This window comes from Pelobates fuscus, chromosome 1 (assembly GCF_036172605.1).
Source record: "Pelobates fuscus isolate aPelFus1 chromosome 1, aPelFus1.pri, whole genome shotgun sequence".
Taxonomy (NCBI): domain Eukaryota; kingdom Metazoa; phylum Chordata; class Amphibia; order Anura; family Pelobatidae; genus Pelobates; species Pelobates fuscus.
The window spans coordinates 207074760-207087999 of NC_086317.1; the positions used below are offsets into that span (position 1 = coordinate 207074760).

The 13240-nt window shown below is 38.1% G+C and overlaps 1 protein-coding gene across 2 annotated transcripts in view; it reads right to left on the reverse strand.

Annotated features, from left to right (window-relative positions):
* HIVEP3 (HIVEP zinc finger 3) overlaps window positions 1-13240 on the reverse strand; it is a 318984-nt gene that overhangs the window by 233221 nt on the left and 72523 nt on the right. For both annotated transcript variants that reach the window (XM_063453898.1, XM_063453890.1), the window contains exon 2: window positions 7590-7652. The gene's annotated coding sequence lies outside the window, so the exon portion shown is untranslated. The remainder of the gene's footprint in view (window positions 1-7589; window positions 7653-13240) is intronic.

The following is a 13240-nucleotide window of genomic DNA, read 5'->3' on the forward strand; positions in this document are numbered from 1 at the left end:
CATTTATTAACTAGCAGGGGAACATTGGGTCTCCTCCAGCCCCCACCTGTGCCACGCGAGGCTATGTAAATAGACAGGGGACATAGGGTTCCCCTTGGCCCCCACCCATGAGCAGCGGGTGGGGGACCTACGAGACAATGGGGGGAACCTATTGTCATCCTCCCCGGCCCCTACCTAGGTTCGGCGGGTGGGGACCCTAAAAAAAAAAATGTAGGGCCCCCACCCGAGAATACTGACAGGAAGCATCGCAAGCTCACGGAGGAAAAGTGAGAATTGTGGGAAAATGTATCTGACCACAAGAAATGGAGCACAGTTTTCTCCTCCGCTGGTCATAGCTGGTCATAGCTGGTCAGGCGTAGGAAAATGCATAAGACAAAGTAGGGACTAGATCGGATAGGAAGAAACGGAGAACAGATACTGAGAGAGGAGAAAAGAGGAAGCGGTTAAAGAAAAGTAAGTTCGGCATCACAGTGCCACTTTAAATGCCATTAAAAAAAAATAAAAAATCCATGAATTTGAAATTAAGCTAAATGCAGATAAAAATATCTACTTGAAGTCAGGCTTAAAATCGTAAAAAAAAAAATCGTATTTTCCCAAGTTATGACAAAAGTGAATCAAATCAAATTTAATCAAATAAGATAAGTTCAATCATAATTTCTTATAAAGCCAATGCACAAAGAGTGTGGGTTTTTCTTTTTGATAGAGACTTATATTTAGCCGTTAAATGATGCACATAAACAATGTAAATGACGAAGATAATCTAAAGAGGGTTATTAAATAGAACATTAAAGATACTCTTAGGAAATGGCTTGAGTAAAGGAGTGTTGAATAGGGGCAAATACAATTTCTTATTGGTTTGCTGCCCCTACACGCCATACTTCAAACTCCATCTTCTGAAAATCCATAAGGATGTCATTAATCCGACTAGGAGGCCCATCATGTCCAGGGTGGATTCTCTCCTAGCAAATTTATCTCATTATGCTGACATTTTTTTTTTTTGCAATCCTGTGTGAGGTAATTACCATCTTATATTAAAGACACCACGGATATTATGGGTCTCCTAGACAAACTATGTTGGTCACAGGTGATAAAAATTATTGCTTGTTCTATTCCAAATGTTTTTTTTGTTTTGTAATTGTAGGTTAAAGTAACCCTTTAAGCTAAATATGTTTTAGTGCTTATAGTGTACTTTAAGGATTGTTGGTTATTATTGTTTAGATTTACCCATATATTTAGTTATTTCCTTTTAAGAGTATCCTATTAGAATTTATAATATGTTTGTTGGGATTGTCTTTTTAGGTAAGAGTAATTGTCTCCAAGACTTTTGTTTGTTTGTTACGGTCTCTGTAAAGATTATTAGGTTTTGTTTCTTTGCTATTATTTATGATATATGTTTGTTGGAGATTATATTCCCCTTTTAGGAAAGAGTGATTGTCTCTTTAACCCCTTAAGGACACATGACATGTGTGACATGTCATGATTCCCTTTTATTCCAGAAGTTTGGTCCTTAAGGGGTTAAAGGACCACTATAGTCAGGGTGGCACTTTATCTCAATTAAGTGGCCTTGGTGCAGTTGTCCTTTAGTTTTAATCCTGCAATGTAAAATATTAGGAACACAGGTTTGTATACTGGATTTAATGCAATTTTGAAATTAACTATATTTTTATTGTTTAGGTCAGGAGAAGTGACTATTTTTTATATATTGATATTGTGCATATTTAATCAACATTTAAAGTTAATAAAGTTATGTATCTCTGTTTGCAGTAAATCTCAATAGATTTTATTTATTTTGTATAGACATTGCTATCTAGTATGTCAATAAAGTTTATATACAGTGACCCTCTGTTAGGCTGTTATTTAGATTATGAGTCCAAGTTCTGTTCATTTAAGTAAATAGATCGGGGTATAAATTTGGACTTAGCTTAGGCAGAATACTATACCCTGAGGAAGTCTGCTACACACAGACTAAACGCGCGTTGACTTGAAGTGACACTATAGTCACCAAAACAACTTAAGCTTAATGATGCAATTTTGGTGTATAGATCATGCCTCTGAAGTTTTGCTGCTAAATTTACTGGCAGGGGCATGACCTAAACGGCTTCATTAAGTCAAAATTGTTTTGGTGACTATAGTGTCACTTTAAGTACAGATAACTCAAAGTACTTGCTGTTTTGGCACTAATAAGACACCATTACATGGCAGAGTAGCACTGTATTGTTGAGCTTGGGCAAACGATACTACTCTTTTTTTCCTGCTGTTATATATTCTAAACTATTTTGGAAGAAAATAAATATCATTCATTTATTTTTTGTACCTTTGTAGCAGGTGTGGGATAACTTTTTTGAGTTGCTCACTTTTTTTTGTTTGTAATTACCTACTATAGCCTACAACAGTCTGATGTGTGTGACTAAAACTGCGTAAACAAAATGATTGAACTTTTAAATGGCTGAGAATTCAGCACTGATAATAAAACTATACTTAAAATAGGCTTCATTAAAGGGTTAACTCAAGCATCATGACCACTTAATTGATTTGAAGTAGTAGATGTCTGGAATCTATATGGTCAGTGTTTCAGTATGAAACATTACTCATACTGAGATTAACCCCTTTGCTGCTGGAGGTGTAACTCCACCTCCATCAACGTCATTGGGGCATGAGTAGCTAGCCCCCAACAGGCATTCAAGGTGGCTAATGTGAATTATGAGTATACTTGCCATTTGACGCAAAACATGCTATCAACAGGCACCCATAGGCACTCTAAGACCACCCTCCATGAAATTTGTCCCCCTCACAGTTAGAGGGAGTGACATCAGTGGAGAAGGATTATGCCAAGGTGAGAACTGGAAGCTTGATGCTGGAACACAGGTAAGTTTTAGCTTTATTTTCTTTATTGGGGTAAGATATGATTCTATGTTTCTAAGTTTAAGACATGATTCTATGTTTCTAAGTTTAAGACAAGCACACCATTTATTTACGTATTCCTTAATAATAGGGGACACCATAACCACTACTGTGAGCTGTAGTGGTCATAGTGTTTGGAGTGTTAATTTAAGTCAGATGAAGATTACATCAGTTCTAAATGCATTAATCTTAACATAGCATGTCAAAACATTTTATGTTATTAATGAAACACTCCAAACCATTAAGACACTTCAGCACGATGAAGTGCTTTATTTGTTAACCGTGTCGCCTGCCTTACAAATGTTCCCACTTTCAAGAAAAACTGGCACTTTTAAAAAAGTGATGAATTGCACCTCCTAGCACAAATCAGAAGGCAAAGTAGTTCATAACATTGAATTCAATTCTTCTCTTTGAAAAGCAATGCTGTGCATGCACCCTACCTCCAAATTATTTGCTATGAGAAGCACTCTCTCGGCAGAGAGGTCCATCAATGGTCCATGATTGTTCCATCAATATTGACAATATCCTGGTGTTTGGAGCAGAGTTGCAGCAAGAGACCCTCTTTATTTAACAGTTATTGGTGGGTAAAGGAAGCCCAGGAGACTTACCAACACTCCAACTTTCTAAATAAATGCATTTATAACACTGGTATATTCCTTTAACGTATACATTTATTTAAAGTGTGTGTGGGGTGCTTGTGACGTTCAGTTTAGAAAGTGCCGCCTTGGCCAAAGGTGAGTAGATAAAAGCAGTAAAGAGCGTAAGCTCTTCTATTCCATATAGCATAAGAAACCGTGTAGTGTAGTGTGTAGAAAGCATGCACCAATAACCTGGACTGTGCATTAATTATTTAGAAGCTTCTTCACATTGGAAAGCAATAAAAGTAGCAAAGAAAAAAATTCTGAACTTGAAAGTAATATATATTTCTGTATGGGAAGTAGTAAAGTGGTTTTAGTAATGTTGGCGTATGTGCTGTTCTAGAAAAAAGGAAGTGTAGTCTACCAGGTAAGATAAGAATGGACTGAATAAGATGCATGTTGGAAGAATCTACAACAATGAACAAGGAACTGCACACTGTATCCACATTTCATAAGGTCTGGGAACCATGGGAACAATATAGTGCTCAATAGAGTGGGGAGCCGAAAATTACGCTGGCCCTGTGCTCAACCGCCCTCAACACTTTTGTATTGGGTTTTTGTTATATGTTCTTATATATTGGTTGAATGCAACAAAATGTATACTCATCCAGGATCCCAGTCACAGTAGTTGATCTGCACATAGCAGTTGCAAAATCTTAACACATTTTGCAACGTAAAACAAGCAAACACAAGTGGCAAAGTTAGGTAAACAAGATGTTATATAAAAATAGAATAGTATGTTGTGATATTGTTCAAAAACATGATCAGAATGTGTTTTGCCTAATTAGGCATGATAAACCTTACTGATCCAGAAGAACATACTAAGAACATTTAGGGGCCTACACTTGCCTGAAAAGCACAAGTTATATTTTTTGGTTTTATCCCATGTATGTCACTTATGACACATACAATTTGCAGGCATTTGTAACTAATAGCATGATGTGCAACATAACTATATCGATGTGTAAGAAATTGATATGCAAAACATTGTATATATTATATCTATATATTGTATGTAACTGTGCATGTGACTGGTGTGGCGAAACCAACTTCGCCACTGTGAACTGGAGAAGCCTGGTTGCTAGCCTCCTGCCCTGCGACTATGGCCCTGGACATATTGTACTGTAAAAACTATATTTGGACATGTAATAATGTATATGGCTGCTACTGGCCCTTTAAAATCATCTATGAACAGATTGGGACTTTTGGGACTACTGTCCCTTTAAGACTATGAAGCATATTCTAGTGTACTGCCTGTAATATTGTATATGTATTCATGTGTTAAGTTTAACCTGGGTGATATGTATGCAGCATTCATCTGATTGTTCGGTAGAATCACTCCATTCATTATATTGAGTGAAACTACCGAACAACCAGACCACCCAGGAATAAGTGTGCCTCCAATTACAGTTTGCAACAATGTTGCAAACGGGTAATTGGCAATCAGTGTAATGTATTCTTTGTCCTCTGGGTGGCCGCCATTCGGGAAACAAACACGTGGCGGCGGCCATCTTAAACTACCGAACAGCGGTGTTTTGCCGTCGAGTGTCTGGAACTAAAATCGGACACTTGACTAGGCAAACACAGCTGAGACCTCCATACTTCCAGAAATTCGTATGGAAACTACCGAATGACCCGCCGTTCGGTAGAAAGAACCCCACAAACAAGGGAATTCATTCAAACCCTCTCCAGGCTCTATAACACAGGCAATTCGTCTGTTTTCATTCCCTTGTTTGTGACCGACCGCAGGGCCAAAATGCATGGAACTGTTTTCGGATACTTTACCCATGCGGTCGGTCAAATCTTTGGAAACCCATATCTGCCGAACTGTTCATCCGAATGACTTGAATTTTGGATATGTTTCCCCCCTGAATAAGGGCTATCCAGCGATGCTGGATTTAAAGGTGTACCCCCTGTTTTTGGGGTACATCCAGAACTTGGCTGGAAAAGTGTACCGGATAATTGGGTTTAATGTTATCTGAGGGGAGGGGATGTGTGGGCTGAACCATGTATGTGATTGGTTATTTTATGCCTCCCCCTGGGTGTGGCCTGTATGTGGATTATTGTAATAAAAGCCAGGCTGGATGAGCCAGTCCAGAGTTCCTGTTTAACCCTCAAAATGAAGTGTTGTCTCGTTCTTGGGGGGAATTGGATTGTAAGCTGACTGCCAAGAGTGTAAGCGGATTGTATGCTTTTCTTGTTCAGCTGTTCCAGTTCGGAGTGTTATTTCGTATCCAGATCGGGAGTTTGGTGTTCTGCAGTAGCTGTGCCTGTCTCTAGCAAAGGGGATTATCGCCTAAACTGGGTTTTATCCTCTTGTAAGTGAAACGGTCCGCAACAACTGGTTTCACAACTTGGGGTCATCTACTTGATAACCGTGTGATAATGACGAATGTTTTCAACTGCATTTTACAGCACCCAGCTAAAACAAAAGCTTACATCCCTCCAGCAGTTCTCCTGCCAACCAGTTTTCCATGCATGTTATCAGATCAGAGTAATGAACATCTAGGTGTAACCATAGGAGTGTGCGTTTTCCCAAGCCATCCTGTCTCTAAAAGAAATCCAGGCCTGCTCCCAACATACCCAAAAACCAACCCTAACTGGTCACGTCTTACACAATGTTACAGTATAGCTGGAGGGATGAGATCAAAGGGAAAGACTTGTGTTAAGACAGAACTCTCTGGAAAAAGGAAGCTGGATAAACCACTTTTTGGCGGGGAAAGGGATTCTGGGATATGTAGTTATGGACTGCAAGAATCAGTCTTTAAAAAGGACAACAGTCAAGGACAGCGCAGCAAGCACAGGTGCTATGGTGAACTGAGAGAGACTGTCCCAGACTACCCAAGGTGGCACAAGGGGAATATCTTCATTTAAATGTTTAAGTATTGCCCTTTTACTATGTATCTTTTGGTTTTGGACTGGATGTGGTTATATAATGTGTATTATGTATATCCTTCTAAAATCTGTAACAGTATCCTAAATCAATATTAACAATACATTTTATTATACAATTGTATTTGTGTCTTATTTGTCACACATTCCCTAAAAGAATATCCTTGTAAGAGGGTCATAATTTCTTACATATGCCTGAAATGACAAAGAATTAAAAAATAAAATAAAAAATAAAAACTGCAGATGTTCATGCAGGTAATGATTACAGATTGGGGAAAAAAATAGTTGCAAAGAAAAGGAAAGAAGACTCATCATTATGTTACATAACTATGTAAGAGGGGATGCATCCACAAATTCTCCTTTAAGTGTGGTGTACACAATAATGATGTTGGGTGTAAAGAAATGCTCCATCTACCATGTGAGAAAGTAAAGCAGAAGTTTAGTTTGGCAGGATAGTGGCTGTCCTAAGCGGTGTATAGATGTTCTTAGTGCAAATATTAAATGTCAAACTCATATAATAAACCAGAGTCATTCCATTTACAACTAATCGGTTGCATGGTAATCTAGCAGTCATTTGTACTAAAAATCATAAGGAGACACAAACACAAAGGATAGGTTACCAGCGATCTTAAAGATGGCTAAGCATTATGTGAGTTATAGTTCTAGAATATCAGAAGGTCTACCCACTATCCAAAATAAATCAATCCTCATCCTAAAGTATAAGGGGTGGTAGGGGGGAAAGGGGGAGAGTGAAAAGTCTTTGTTTGTTTGTTATGTTTTAACTATTGGAGCACTAGTTTAACCTACATTGGTTTACTACAAAGCCACATGGCACTGATGCAAAATCAGTGCATCTAAATTTATGGCTGAAGACACCAATAACACTGTCACGACAGCCAAACATTGAATCTCCACTGTAATAGCACTTGTACTCTCGATAGGGTAATTTGTAAATATTGATACTGGAGGGGCTGACTCTAAAAAAACAAAATAGGCATAAATGCGTCAAAGAGGTGCGTCAAAGAGGTAGATGTTCAAAGACCATACGAAGAAATTTGTGCTCACAACTCAACAGGTCTACACTAGTTTTTATTCTACCAATCTACATAGTCAGCTTAGTAGACTGAGCAGACTGACCAATTGAAGAGGAAGTCTCACCTTTTTATACAGACTGCTGGCCAATCTTATTCCTCTCTTTGGTGGCTTCAGCAGAGGGATCACCTAAAAAAATAAAAATGCTGTATGAGTAAAGTGTAAATATATAATAATGCTGTATATAATATAAATAATGAGAATAATAACAACAAAGTATTTAAGCCCTTCGCCCCATTAACCACCGGACTGTTTTTGCGATGTTGTACATTTGCGACCAGGCAACTTTTTGACACTTTTGTGGTGTTTGTGTTTAGCTGTAGTTTTCCGCTCTCTCATTTACTGTTCCCATACAAATTATATATTGTTTTTTTCAGGACAAAAGGGGCTTTCTTTACATACCATTATTTATATAATCTCATGTAATTTAATTTAAAAAAAAAAAATGAAAAAATATGATGAAAAATTGAAAAAAATACATGTTTTTTTACTTTTATGTGAAAAATCTTTTACTCATCTACAAAAGCGAATGAAAAAAACTGCAACAGCCCACACCAGGGGATGGGGACCGCGTACTGCAGAAGCAGAGGAAATCGCCTGCGGGCAAAGACTCTCCTACCCACACACCAGCGACAAACTGCCATCACAGGCTGAAACTCCCCCGAGGCACGACAGTCAGACGTCGACCATACCGGCTGAAAATCTCCAGCAGGAGCAGCCACCTTCCATCAAGCTCCTCCGGCCACCTCAGCAGGGGAACAGGCTTAGCCCCCAGGCAGTCCCGAAACCCTGCACCCCAAACGCTGACATACACCTCTGCCCGGCTATGGAGGGGTCGTCCACCCCAGCGCACACAAGCAAAAGACCATGCGGACTTGAGCAGCCACTCCTATCATCGGGCCACCCGTCAAGCGCTGAGATCCCCTGCGGAGGAGAATAGAGAAGCCACCCAACTCTATGCATGCTCCAAGAGCTTCCCGAATAAGGGGATCGGCTGATCCAGAAACTCGTTAAGGACGGTGGACTATGTTGCCTAACTCTGATTCCTCCATGATATTGATGGCCACTATTTTACCCTGATACTATACCATATCGCAATGTTTAAAATGCACTCCAGCGGTCACTCTGCCTAGTAAGCTATAATCGCGTAACCTAATGTCTCCCACTATCTACACCCACCTCACATCCTCAAAACATGTTATTAACCCTGTGTTCACTTACGCATCCATAAGTCTAGATAACTCACACCGTAAGTGAACTTTATTATTCTATATAATTAGACATACATGAATAGCCTGCAACACAACTGCTTACTTAGAGATGTGTGTGATAGCATTATACCTCTGTTGAAGATACAAGTTACATGCCTTAACCTACAATGCATACACCTTTATGCAGTCAGTTAGAACAGTTAAAGATTAATCTACTGTTTCATTACTGAATACTGACATGTGTTTACTGTGTCATATCTTCGCTACCTGCCCAAATCTATGTCTAGCTTGTTTTAATACAATTGTTCATGTTTTTACTTGACTTTCAAAAAAAAAAAAAAGTGCAGCACCTCTTGATTATATATGCCAATTGTTAGTAACGATATTGTGTATTGAACATGTCACCGCTTAAGCCTGTCTCATCTGCACTCAAAAATAAAGAATTAAAAAAAACTGCTAAATAGATTCAAAATGTCCTGAGTTTAAAAATACCCAGTGTTTACATGCTTTTTGCTATTTTTTTTGCATGTTATAGGGCTATAAGTACAACTAGGATATTGCGGTTTCAAAACATACATTTTTAAAATGTATCAATAGTGACATTGTAACACTATTATCTGTCATAAATTGCTAAATAACACCCCACATGTACATATTTTTTTAAAAGTAGACAACCCAGGGTATTCAATATGGGGTATGTCCAGCCTTTTTTGTAGCCACTTAGTCGCAAACACTGGCCAAAGTTAGCGTTCATATTTGTTTGTGTGTGAAAAAAGTAAAAAACTAAATTGAACGCTAATTTTGGCCAGTGTTTGTGACTAAGTGGCTACTAAAAAAGACTGGACATACACCATTTGCAATACATTGGGTTGTCTTCTTTTGCAAATGGTATGCCATCATGGGGGTAATTCTCATTCCTCGGCTACCATAAGCTCTCAAAGGCAACGTAACCAACCTGTCCATTTTCAATGTAAAAATATTTGACCCATATATTTGACCCTGTAACTTTCAAAACCGCTATAAAACCTGTACATGGGGGGTACTGTTATACTCAGGAGAGTTTGCTGAACACAAATATTAGTGTTTCAAAACTTGAAAATGTATCACAACAATATCATCAGTAAAAGTGCTGTTTGTGTGTGAATTTTTTTTTAAAAAAGTCACTTTCACTGACAATATCATCGCTGTGATATGATTTACTGTTTTGAATCACTAATATTTGTGTTCAGCGAAGTCTCCCGAGTAAAACAGTACCCCCCATGTACAGGTTTTAGGGTGTCGTAGAACGTTACAGGGTAAAATACAGTGCTAACAAATTAAATTCTCTGGACTTTCGACCTGGGTTGGCAGGCAGGTCACTTAAATTGCAATCAATAAAATTACTTAATTATGTAAAAATATTACATAAATACACGTGTATAATTTAAATATATATGCATATTTATATATTTGAAGTCTACGTGTATATTTATATAATTATTTATGTAATTTTGTATATGGACATATGTATATTTCGTATTCTTTTTATTTATTTATATATACATAGATATATATACAATTTCATTCTAAGTGTATTTTGATATAAATATATATTAATATCAAAATACAGTTAGAATAAAATTTCATATAGAAAAATATTTTTTTTAAATTTTTATTATTATTTTTACATTTTTTATTTAATTTAAATTACTTATTATTTGTATTTTATAATAATATATATATATATAATATATATAGTTATTATATATATATATATACGTGTGTAATTTAATTATAAGTGTATTTTTCTATTAATATATGTACATATTAATATAAAATACACTTAGTATGACATTATATATATGATATATAGACGTATATATAATATACGTCTATATATCATATATATATATATATACACATATATAATAATATTTATTTTTTTTTAACTTTAACTTTAATTTTTTTTAGGGTTTTACACTGGCAGGGAGACTGCCTGTCAGCACAGACAGTCCCCCTGCAGGCAGACACTAGGACACCTATTGTGACCATGTGGTCGCCCTGTTGGGCGATCACATGGCCACAGGGGTCCTAATCCGCCATGGGGAGACTGTCTGGGCTGCAGGCAGTCTCCCCACAACGGGAGCACCGCCGATCGCCGCCGGGGGAACGACGGCGATCGGGTAAGTACATTGGACCGTTAGGACGGTTCAGGACCGTCACCGGTCGGCAACGCAAAAATGCCGATGACTGTCCTGAACCGTCCTCGGTCCTTAAGGGGTTAAGGACTGAGCCAAATGTATACGTTGTGATCAAAACAAAACGTAAACAAAAACTTTAATTTGCGCTATATGTCTGTTCAGGCGTAATTCACCTTTTTCATTTTATGTGCACCCACACTTATATATCATTTTATTCAAGGGAAACAGGGCTTTCATTTAACATCAAATATTTAGGTATAAAACATAATTTAATATGAATAAAATATTTAAAAAATGGGAGAAAATAAGATTTTTTTTAAAAAAATGTTTAGTTCTACATGACATTCTAACTGTGAATGTCATAATACTGTTTGATTTTATTGCAATAAAATACACATTTTTGTATTCAGCGATGTCTCACGTGTAAAACAGTACCCCCTATGTACAGGTTGTATAGTGTTTTGGGAAGTTACAGGGTCAGTTATAGCATGTTACATTTTTCAGTTTTTTCAAATTGAAATTCGCCAGATTGGTTACGTTGCCTTTGAGACTGTATGGTAGCCCAGGAATGAGAATTACCCCCATGATGGCATACCATTTGCAAAAGTAGACAACTCAAGGTATTGCAAATGGGGTATGCCCAGTCTTTTTAGTAGCCACTTGGTCACAAACACTGGCCAAAATTAGTGTTAATATTTGAAAATGCAAAAAACTAATTTGAACGTCAATTCTGGCCAGTGTTTGTGACTAAGTGGCTACTAAAAAGACTGGACATACCCCATTTGCAATGCCTGGGCTACCATACGGTCTCAAAGGCAACGTAACCAATCTGGTAAATTTCAATGTGAAAAAACTGAAACGCAAGCCTTATATTTGACTCTCTACCTTTTGAAAACACCATAAAACCTGTACATGAGGGTTACGGTTATACTCGGGAGACTTCACTGAACACAAATATTAGTGTTTCAAAACGGTAAAACGTATCACAACAATTATATTGTCCGTGTAAGTGCCATTTGGGTGTGAAAAATGCAAATAAATTTCACTTTCACTGACAATATCATCGTTGTAATACAAGTTACTGTTTTGAAACACTAATATGTGTGTTCAGCGAAGTCTTCCGAGTAAAACAGTACCCCCATGTACAGATTTTTGAATTTGACAATTTTTATTGTTTTGTCGATTAGTAAAACATGGGGATACAGAAAAGAAGAGAGGGGGGTAGTTGAGATTAGCAAGTAGGTTACAATTACATCAGATCCATTTCTAACATGTACAAAACGCTTTTTTTTTTGTAATTCTTTTTTTTTTGTTGTGCATGAAAGAACAATCGCATATCAACAATGCAGCAGCATTTACAATGAATTTTGAAAACACATGTTCGTTGACTGCTATACAGCATTCAGGTTAAACGCACAAAATGTTTAGGTTAACAATACACGCTAAGTACAAGCTGGGTAACTACACCTGTCATAGTAAATTAAATTGTCGATTAGTAACAGTAGTTTGTGATTAATATTGAGTATCATCGCTTCAATGTCTAGACGTTTAGATTGCTGTGATTCTGCTTAACTGCTTAAGTGAGGGGCATGCATTTTGTATAGTAACAGCAGGTCTCATTAGTCATAACATGCAAAACATATATTGGTTCCAACATTATTAATAACAATTGCATGCTATTCAACTTCGCCTGGCTAGTCATAAAACAGCTATTACTGCCTCTTCATCTTGGGTGATTGAAGGGTAGTAAACAATAGGTGTGTGTGTAAAAACAAGAAAAATAAAACATGGTGAGCATCATTATTTATAGGCATAGGTAACTTAAGTTGTGGTGCCTAGAGTGAGACAAGCCTCTCGGCCTGTTAGGCCACTGGCCCTCTGTGGAAAGTCCAGGGTTAACCAATGCCCTGGGCTGGGGGAGCGTAGAAGTTGGCATGAAGTGTGGCTAGTCGGTGGCAGGGCAATGTAGCTCTGTAAAAGTATTCTGCATCTCTGCAGGGCAGCGTGCTTCCCCAGCCGCAGGTTTGTGTGGGGGCCTGCAGCTGAGTTCCTTGTAGGGTCCAGTCTGTTCCTCGTTCAGGGTAAACAGAGGGTCTGGGTGGTGCACGCCATTTCCTGTGGGTGATCCTCCGCTCTCGTGAGCTATGCGTAGAGGCAGATTGTTAAATGCCCGTTCCAGCGGACCCCCGACAGTGTGATTTCAGAGCTCGGGGACCATCCGGTTTTCGTCGTGCTGGTTGGGTGGCGAGCTCCCGTGGATGAGAGACGCCCGGGGGTGTTGGTCCCGAGATGGGCTGCTGCTTGGGGAGAGGTCGGCACTTTGCTG